The sequence below is a fragment of the Peromyscus maniculatus genome, chromosome 21, assembly GCF_049852395.1.
Source record: "Peromyscus maniculatus bairdii isolate BWxNUB_F1_BW_parent chromosome 21, HU_Pman_BW_mat_3.1, whole genome shotgun sequence".
Taxonomy (NCBI): domain Eukaryota; kingdom Metazoa; phylum Chordata; class Mammalia; order Rodentia; family Cricetidae; genus Peromyscus; species Peromyscus maniculatus.
In genome coordinates this window covers 67,655,662-67,666,713 of record NC_134872.1, presented here as the reverse complement: position 1 = coordinate 67,666,713, position 11,052 = coordinate 67,655,662, and the positions used below count along the sequence as shown (strand labels likewise).

The window sequence follows — 11,052 nt, the reverse complement described above, 5'->3', positions numbered from 1 at the left end:
AAAATATCCAATACGTATTTTTAAGGAATAGTGGCTCAGATGTGATGTTGCTCTAAACTTTATAAAGATCCTAACTGTTGCCGCTAATTTTATTATTTATGGTTTATAGCTGGTATTTAAAATTAACCACATTCAACAGTTAAGCTATCTTATTAGCTCTATTTTCCTCTAGACTTGCTTCCAGTCCACTGCATTACCACTTGTTAAATGAGCTATTTTGGTCTTGCTATTAATAGCTCCTGTTCTGTCTCATTTTCTTGACAACTTAACACTGATTTACTTCATAAAAGAACCCTCTGCCTACCCAAGGAAGGAGCAGAAAGAACAAAGTGTCTACTCCAGGCTAAATGTACCTTACGAATGCAAGTATAATTTCATTGTGAGGGAAAAAAAAAAAAAGAGGATATGCTCGTCCCGTGTAAATCAGTATGACTCAGTACGGTCTGGCTATGAGGCTGTTCATGCAGTCTTGAAGCCAGTGTCTGTGTGCTCAAATCCCAGCTTCACCACTTTGTACACCAAAACTCATACATTATACAGCATTGTTGTTTTGATACTGTTTTGAGGTTTAAGTGAGGAAATGACAGAGATACATCTAGAACCACGTAATTATTATATAGTGTTATTATTGAAAAGTGCTCTAAAATATTTTGCTACAGAGAGAACTGGAAACTGAACACCGCCAAGTCTAACATGAGACAAAGCATAAGCCAGGAGAGCGTATGCTGTGAGAATGACCCAAAGGCCTCAATCCTTCGTTCATCCATTGCCACTGAGTCTCTAGCATTTGCCCTAGATCAGACGCATGTCCTTCTTCTTCTTTTGTTGTTGTTACTCAAGAAAGAATATATTTGTATAATTAATGATTTCAGGGATTCTAAATACTTAAAGGTATCTATACAACTTTTGTTTGTGACACTGGGTTGAATGGAAGGGCCTTGTGCATGCTAGGCAAGTACTTGTACTGCTCAGATATATATTTTCCCACACCTATAGCAATTTAAAAAACAAAAGCCTTTTCACATGTAACACCTGATTTTCAGTTTAGTTTCACCCAGTGCATTCACGATCAGTTTCTCCATAAGTTAGTTTAATTACTACTTCTAAAACTGTAGACTGAGAACAGATACATGCCATTTTTAATTGGTTAAAATTTTACCCACATGGTGTATATATAGCTAGAACAAGAATTCCCAGCCCTCTGAGCATCCTTCCACTTGTAACAGTAAGAACAAATGACTAAAACAAATTTGGGTATGACCCTACTCAACATTACCAAGCAGGTTTCCAATGTTCTTGGGAAAAGATTTTTCAACTATACCCACAAGGATACACCAACATTTCTTTACTGTTCTGTATTATTTATGAGCTCTAACATCACCAGTAACATTGTGAATAGCACCCTCATCCATGAGCTGCATGCACAATTGTTCTTATCTTAGGACAGTGTTGAGGGGACTTACTGGGTCACAGTGCACATGGTTTTAAGACTTTTCATGGACTTATCAAGTAATCTCTGGAATGACTTGAGCAAACCTACCCATTCCATGTTGTTCGTTACATCAATGAAGTGGAATTTGTGTTAATGAAGAACCTAATCCAACCAAAACCCCATTAGATTCTCACCTACCAAGGACACACTTCTACTAAGAAAATGAAATACAAATTCTTTTGAAAAGTCATTCAGCTTTCTCCCAGGAAGATAACCAACATAAACACTTCCCAAAAGAAGAAGAAGGTTTTGGTGCCAAGAGTCCAGCTCAGTGTCAATGCATGCCTAGCACAGGGCTCTGGGTCCCATTGACAGTACCAAGTTGGCAGAGGGAGGCTGCAGTGTTTTTCTAAAATTAAAAATTAAAAAAAAATCAGTACCAAATGACCGAAATGTTTTATTTGACTAATTCAGATTCATGCATAAGCATGACTCTGTCTCTCTGTCTCTGTCTCTGTCTCTCTCTGTTTATCAGACTTTGGCAATTAAAAAACCAAACAAACAAACCAAGCAGCCTTGTACAGAACAGTGAGAACACCAAGTATGAGGAGTATATACATACTGTAGGATATATATATCCTATAGTATATACCAATATATATACCTATATATATATATATATATATATATATATATACCAATATACATATATATATATATATATATATACTTCTGAAAGGCCTCTCCTCCATTGGCCCTGTCAACTCTTGGGTCAGCTCAGAAACACAGGACTCCAAAATCACTTCTTCACTTCTCCAAGGTCTTCAATGCTGTCATCATCCACCTCTGGCCACTTTTCCTAAATGACATCAATTATGTCATCTGTGAAGTCTCCTTGAATGATGATCTCATCCTCTCCTGTTACTGAGGCACCGCAGGAGAATTCTTGAGCCAAAAATCTTTGTTGCTTCTTTGAGATCGATTTCAAAAGTTGCAAGGCCACACATTCTTGTCATGTATTTCTTCTTTGCTCTGGGAATTTTGGATATCATGACCTTCTGTAGTACTGTCTTCTTCTGTTTTATTTAACCTCTTCCACCTCTCTTTTGTTTTTTTCTTCTCCTCCTCTTCCCCCACTGTTACATGACCTTTACTAATTCCAGCTTCTGATTTCAGTGAATTTTCTACAGTCAGTTTTGCAAACTCATTTGGAAAATTCTTCTCTAGCCATTGTCTACATTTAGCAACATCAGGCATATATTCACGGTACTCCACAATAAAGGACTTGAAGAAGGTAATCCAAATCTAACTTGGCACTGTTCCTCGTATCGCCATTACAATCAGCCCCACTGGATTCAGAAATGTCAGTAGCCATCTCACAAACCCAGCCTGTTGCACAGCCCCCGCCGACTACGCTCCCGCCAGCTGGAGCGACACATGCAACTCCTCTTCCCTGGTCACAGCAGCCCGAAACGGACTCATGTCCTTCTTTGAAAATATTCTTTCTTAATAAACTTTCCTTTCAATCAGGCAGTGGTGGTGCATGTCTTTAATCCCTGATTTAGGAGGCAGAGGCAGGTGGATTTCAGTGAGTTCGAGACCAGCATGGTCTACAGAGCAAGTTCCAAGACAGCCAGGGCTACCCAGAGAAACCTTGTCTCAAAAATAAATAAATAAATAAATAAATAAATAAATAAATAAATAAATAAATAAATAAATAACTCGAAAATAAATTTCCCTTTTCCCACTAAAAGAGAACAGTACAATAAAGTCATAAGATATCATCTGCCACATTTTATATTCAACTAACTGACAATATATTTGAAAACAAACAATAAGATGTTCACATTATCTAGTACTCTTGGTTATTAGTACAAACAGTAATAACTCAAGAGCTCTCTGATGTTGTTTGAGAGATGATTTGTATAGCTTTACTTATCTGACTACTGAAACACTGAATCATGATGTGTATGTAGACTACAAGTTCCCAGTAATTATAGCCCAATACACAAAATCTGACAAGCTCTCCTTCGGGCAAATCTTCCTGTACTCAGGCCACTCCCAAACAGAATGGAAATCTGTTCAAACTCAAGAGCCAAGTATGGTGGTAGTTTATGTTTATAATTCCAACATTTGGGGAGCAGTTGCAGGTAGGTCAGGAGTTCAAGGACAGCCTCAGCTACATAGCAAATCTGAGGTTAGGCTGGGCTTCATCAGATGATAGATAGATAGATAGATAGATAGATAGATAGATAGATAGATAGATAGATAGATAGATGCAAATAAGCTGTCTACTTCAGAATCCAAATGTGCTGGACTTCTGTCATAATATAGACCATAAGGCTGTATAATCTCTCATGGCCTATTCACCCTTTCTTTCGAAGGACACTGGTAATAATGATTCAATCTCAAACTTAAGTAAAATAAAACTACACTGAAAGATCTTGGCCTGTAGTGCATTCTTTAAAAACTATTGTGCTCAGGACTACCTTTACCATAGCTAACTCCAGTTAATTTCCTTTGTGGTCAAGTTCCTTGAAGACTCTTCATTCTAAGAAACTGTCTATACTTGGGAGTTAAATAGTACCACTACAAAAACAGAGTGAAATAATCACCAAATAATCCTTCCAATGCCATTTCTCCAATGCTTTCTTACAATTGAGTCTGAAAGTTACACTGTTTTTATTATATGCATTAATTTGGGCACAGTGTGCTATCTCAAAAAATGCATGCAGTGTTCGCTAAGGACAGTTTTCTGTCCTTATATTTTTGTTTGGAGACTTCACAATTCTGTCTCCCAGATCTTCATAAAATACATAATAGATTATTGTGAACTGTAGTCATCCAGTATTTAAATGCTCAGTTATTAACTACCTTTCTTTGTTGAGGCCTGCTTTGAACTAAAGGGGAAAAGAAGAAATTCTCTAATAAAATAGAAAAGTTTAGAGTCAAATTTCTTTACTGTGAAGTTAGTGTGGTAAGGAGGGGAGGAATATGAAAATATTTTGTTTCCAGATGAACATTTCTTGAAATAGTCTTGTGGTGATATTGTGTTCCCCAAAATATTGTGTACCCTAATAAACTTATCTGGGGTCAGAGAACAGAACAGCCACTATATAGAGAGGCCAGAAAATGGTGGCACACACGCCTTTTAATCCTAGCATTCCAGAGGCAGAGATCTGTCTGGATCTCTGTGAGTTCAAAGCCACACTGGAAACAGGTAGGCATGGTAACAAGAGCCTTTAAACCCAGGAAGTGATGGCAGAAAGCAGAAAGGTATTTAAGGCATGAGGACCAGAAACTAGAGCCTGGTTAAGCTTTTAGGCTTTTGAGAAGCAGTTCAGCTGAGATCCATTCAGATGAGGACTCAGAGGCTTCCAGTTTGAGGAAACAAGATCAGCTGAGAAACTGATAAGATAAGGTGGCTGTAGCTTGTTCTGCTCCTCTGATCTTTCAGCATTCACCCCAATACCTGGCTCTGGGTTTGGTTTTATTAATAAGATCTTCTAACAATTCGTGCTATATAGTCCACTAAAGTGCTGTTGATGTCATCCATGATATCTTGAGGATGGCAGTCATACACATTGCAGCCTACCAACTATGTAGTACCCAGGATCTCTTTAATAGTTCCAGAATGTTCTGTGGCTAAAGATCACACCTGTCAAGTAATGTTGACAATCTCATAAAAGTTGTATTCCTGTTGTGTTTTATGTTTTCCTGCTGCTTCCTGTCTCTTGGTGACTCCTTGAGGGCTTTGATGATCTGGGCAAAGGCAAAAGAGGTAACCTCAGCCTTGGTCTGTCTGTTCTGAGAGTTAATTTCACCATCATCCTCAGAACTTCCCAATCATGTGTTGCCTTGACAAGGTCATCACCAACCTCTTTTGGAGATGGGCCCAGGAAATGGATATTGGGGGCCAAGGTGCATGTAGCACCAACCTTGCTCCAGTGTACCTCAAGTACATGACTTTGACCTCATATGGTCGAGGTGAATGATCTTAGAAAAACCTGCATTTGGGATAACCAAACAAAATGCTCATTAGTTTCCTCCAAGCCAAAAGTCCTGAAAATAAATTTTCAATAGTAAATTTAAAAACAATCACTAAAGGTGGGGAAAATGTGAGTAACTTTCATGTGGTCAAAGAGATCACAGGTATCTCTCTAGTAGTATGTAGATGGTTAGTGCGATGGTAACCTTGACTGACAACTTGATAGGATGCCTGTCTTCATTTCTCTTCCTATTGCAGTGATAGAAGATCCAGACAAAGGCAACTGAAGTGGCCCAGCAGTGGTGATGCACACCTTTAAACCCAGCACTCTGGAGGCAGAGCCAGGCGGATCTCTGCAAGTTCGAGGCCAGCCTGGTCTACAGAGTGAGATCCAGGACAAGCACCAAAACCACACAGAGAAATCTTGTCTTGAAAAACAAACAAATAAAAAAGACAACTGAAGTGAAAGTAAGTCTGCTTCAGCTCACAGTTCAAGGTAGAGTCTGTCATGGTGGAACAAGAGGAGCTCGAAGCTGCTGGTCACATTAAGTTCACAATCAGAAGAAGACAGCAAGTCAGGCATGTGCACTAGTGTAGCAGCCTGGTTTCCCCACTTTATACAGTTCAGGGCACCAGTCCTGGTAATGGTGCCACCAACAGAGGGTGGGTTCCCACCTCAGTTAATATAATCAGAGCAATCCCATACAGACATGCCCAGAAGCTCTTCCCCAAGTTCACACTTCTAGATTCTGTTGAGTTCACAAGAAACACTGACCATCGTAATTGTCCTGGAAGCGAATCTCTGTGAGAGATTATCTAGATCAGGTTCACTGTTATGGGAACATTGAACCCTAACTATGAGTGGAACCATTCTGTGAGCTGCACACTAGACAGAGTAAAGAAGAGAGAGCAAGCTTCCTCACTGCAGCCAAGATGTGATCAGCTGCCTCAGGCTCCTGCAGCCATGTCTTCTCTGCCCTGGTGGGCTGTAATGTCAACTGAGGACCAAAATAAGGTCCTTCTTCATTAAAGTGCTTTTTTAAGAAAGGCATTTTGTTACAGCGGTGAGGAAAGTAACCGACGCAACCGTGCATTGTTATCCTTACTAGAATGTTCAAGGTCAGTGGAGATGGAAGTTAGCCTACAGTACAGTCGTGGTGAAATATTCTTGCCACTGTGGCTCCTGTTATGTTAATGCTGATGAATTTTTCAGATACATAAATCTCTATAAATCTACCTCTCATCAGAAGTGGTTACAAAATGCTCGTAGTTTGCTTGTTAACTGGGGGATAAAATATTTCATATGTATTTGTGTGAAAAGCCCAATTTTATCATTTTGAAAAACATCCTTTAGCTTCAGGTACAAAATTAAAGCAATTGACTAAATTATTGTGTTTACTGCAGTGAGAGACAAGGTCAAGAAAGACTTCATGCAGCTGTTAATATAAGGAATATTATTGAAAATAATAAGAAGTTTCCTAACTAATGAGCAGAAAGCAATTATAGTGAGAAGGAATTACAGGCATAAAAGCTCATGGATTTGAAGTAGTATTTAGTTGTTCAACAATAAGAAAAGAGGAAGAAGAAAAGCTAAGATATAGCTTGGACTGTCAGCCACTTTGAGTACAAGACAAATAATTAAAACAAAAGAAGTGTGATTCAGGATAACAAAAGGGTAAATGACAAGAATGTTCTGACAGCACAGAGGAAGGGCATGAAACTTAGAAAGATAAATTAATTTAGACTGTTTGGAAGAGTTAGATTTGGGGTGAATCTTTAAAAATGAATAAAAATCATGAACTTGGAGAGACGGTGATGAATAGATTAAATCACTCTTGTGGAGGACTCTAGTTCACTTCCCGGCACACATATCACGAACACCCAACTGCCTGTAACACCAACTCAAATGAATCTGGTGCCCTCTTCTAGGTTTTGTAGGCATGGGCATGCTCATGCACAAGCCCACATACAGGCACATACATACAAAGATAATTATAAATAAAATATTTGTAATTGATGTAGATGGTAAAGACAGGATAAGTAGCGGAAGCAGAGGAGAAAATGTATATGGGAGCATGGACACCTGACTACAACAAACTAAAAATACTTCTACACCGCTGGGTTGCAAATGCTAGCCAACTTTCAAACAGGGGGAAATGTTTAAAATATTTAAATAGTGTCATCCTTACTTTATGCCCATAGCATCCTCACCTTGAACTCTGCACAAACCATAGCCCTCTCCAAAAATAATCCGTTATAGTACAAACTGTTTGTTTTCTTCTCCTATAAATCAAGACAGTCAGTAGAGTGTCTATGTCAACATATGCAAATTATCCTATTCATTCTCTCCTCACTCCATTGTCCTGCCCCTCAGGTTTTCTTGGCTTTTTCTTCTCTTCTAGCTCCTTATTGCAGGCATGGGGTTCATTCTTGAGGTATTCGTCTGATGGGAAGTCAAGGTCTTCAACGTGAGGGATCCACATGACAAACAAATCTTCTGTCCGTATGAGATGGAGAAAAGAAAAAAAGATAAAACAGAAAGACATTTCTCCCAATGTATTCACTAAAGTCTTCTGTTTTCATGAAGCTGTATTTCTTTGCTCAATCAACAGTGTAATTATTTATTATTTATTCAATTTATTCTATATACTTACCCAGAATCCATCATTGTACATATTAAAATGTTCTTTCTTTTATGGACATTGGCAATCATCACTAATAAGATTTTAATGTCTTTCTTGGCAAATTAATAATTACCAATTCCACATTATTATTTCCTTTCTAATATCTTCCTCAGGGAAATCCATAAATCAGAGAACTAGACAAGATTTCTTTCAGGGTGTTATCCTTGGGTTTTAGAGTCTGGAAATAGCCACTGGAATTCCCAGTTTCTTGTGTCCTAAAACAAAAAAAAAAATGAATAGAGACAGAGGTAGAAATAAATGCACACACTTCCAAGGGATAAAAGACCAGAGATGGGAAAATGAAAGAAGTGCTATACCTCTGTGGAGGTCCTAATGCCTTATGGGTCCTTAGCACGCATCTGTTTTTCTCACACATTTTCCTACAGTGATTGATCGCTCCAAACTTGTTCTGTTGCTTGTTGGCCTTGGTCAGGAAGGTGTCTGATCTTTCTCTTGGCCAACTGGTTTCTTTCACATGCTTCTCTGACACCCTCACTGTCCTCCCTATTCTATGTCAAGAATATCTTCCAAGGAGGTCACTTAGTCAATCCTTCAGACCCAAAGACTAGAATCTCTGCTTTCAGGCTTCTGATATATCATCTTTCTATCATTCTCTACATGCTAGAAGTCCAGGAATCCTAAGCTCATTGCCTACAACTGAGAGATATTAGTAATACAAGCAATGCCTGTTTTTACACTGAGAGATATAATCTCAGATGCATCTTTGTTTTGTATTGATCCATACTCATTTTTCAATCATAGCATTCATACTAAAGCAAAAACATCTCCATATTTTCTGACTAGAGAAACTGAACAACTCCAGTGGGTGTGCAATCTTGTTTCAATAACTGAGTGATTATGTCCTAATAAACTCAACTGCACTGGATCTGGATAAAAATAAGTGGAATGTGTTGTCCATGAGGACTCCTTTCATCTCTCTCTCTCTCTCTCTCTCTCTCTCTCTCTCTCTCTTCTCTCTCTCTCTCTCTCTCTCTCTCTCTCTCTCTCTCTCTCTCTCTCTTTCTCTCTCCTTATAAGGAGCTTGAAAAATGTGAACTCCATGTTTTATGGGAGCAAAACATTATACTTGTCCTTCACAGGCAAAATGAGTTTGTAATGACCCACAAACCAACACCCAAGCAATTTAAATACCAAAACTAGAAAGAAATTCAATGTACTTAAATTAAAAAGTAAAGGTGAACCCAGGAAGCATGACTTCTATAATTTTCATGAGGTCTTTTTAAATATATCTATACTGATGTGATGAAATTTTAGAATTAACTTAAATAATTGACACCTTAATTTGATAAACACATGGACTGTGTTCTCAATTTTTTTAGGAAAGCATCTTCAACTTCCAATAGAAAGAAGCCAAAGGAAAGGCACAGCCAGAACATTGAATTCACACAGGGCTCACAGGCCTCTTAAAGCACTAGTAATTGAACGTATGGATTAACAAGGCGTCTGTTCTAACTGGAATTCAAATAGCCTCTTTTGTTGAATGATTGTGTTATTTTTAATTGTTTGGCAATTAAATTTCACTCAACACACTAATATAAAATAACGCATTATGTGGAATGTTTTCAAAAATATTAAGGGAACTAAACAAAGCACAACACAGCTTATGTTTACTTTTGCTTATAAAGAAAAAGAAAAATACATGAGCATGTGCCTTCATTATAAAAAATACTACATGGTTACATGCAAATAGTGGGTGGGAAAGGGTTACTTAGCATGTATGGCTGAAGTGCCAGTCTTTATAAAGACCTTTGTATACAAATGTAACTTTTAGAAGCATGCCAATCTTCTGTATATATTAAGTAAATCAAAACTAACAAGGGTGAAAAATATCAAGGAGAAGAAATGAGATGGGACTAAAACAGAAAACCAAGAAGCTAAAACTAAAATAAGCAAATGAGTACGGCTGTATTTCTACTGAGTAAGATAACCATAGGGAAAACGAGCTCAAGCATCACAAGAAAGAGCAAGACTTTTGGATGGAAGTGGAATCTGGCACCATTTTCCCACAGGTTTCTGCAAAGGAAGCAGAGTACACAATTGAGAAGTGGTGCAGTACTGCATCCAGGTGAGCAGAGTGAGCATCAAAATGAGGACCACACAAGCCAGCGTGCTTCAGGATGCACTGCCACTGATAGATACAATCACATGCTTGTGACTGCTTCATGGGGATCACATGGCCTGACTCTATCTGTGAAGGAGCATTAGTGAACCCCACATTGGGAAAGATTCGATTTTAAAATGGGAGGTATGGTGGAGGACATCACAATCTTCAAGAATCTTAAGTTGAGAAAAATCAAAACTTAGAAATAGTCCTTAAAAATATCAAATAGCTTCAATGCCTGATATGTCTAAACTCAGAATAAAGTTGCATAAGTGGCATTGATGGGTCAGTTGACAGAGCTAGAATAAATCAACAAATTAGCAAAAATTACCATGGTTAAATTGGTGTTGGTGTTGTTCTTTAGGAGCAAATAATTCATTAGGCCTTTTCTTTTCGCAAGTACCAGAATTAGCTGTGTGGCGTCTCACGCTGAGGGCACCAACCCCTTTATTTCTACTTATTTATTTCATTTCTACTTATCTCTTGCAGTAGGAGGCACAGCTCCAACATCAAGTTTCCTAATGCTCTACATTTTGAAGGGAAACAGACACAGTTTTCAGGCCTTCATTCTCCCTTCCTTCCTCTAAACCCAATCTCCCAGTCTCATCCTCTGCTCTGTAGCAGACTACCTGCTGTGGCCTCTCCTCACCCTCTGCCCATTCCCAGGGAACTAAGCAGATCCTGGTGGCACACTATGGTGTCCTCCCTCTTGTAGACCTCCTCAGCACCCTCCTCCTACCCATCTCCATCCCTTAGTGTCAGCTCCCCATACCAAGAAACATATATTGCCGGGCGGTGGTGGCGCACGCCTTTAATCCCAGCACTC

At 38.7% G+C, this 11,052-nt stretch overlaps 1 pseudogene; it reads right to left on the bottom strand.

Moving 5' to 3' along the window:
- Window positions 1-2,194: 2,194 nt before the first annotated feature.
- Window positions 2,195-2,825, bottom strand: LOC102911473 (density-regulated protein pseudogene; annotated as a pseudogene).
- Window positions 2,826-11,052: the final 8,227 nt, after the last annotated feature.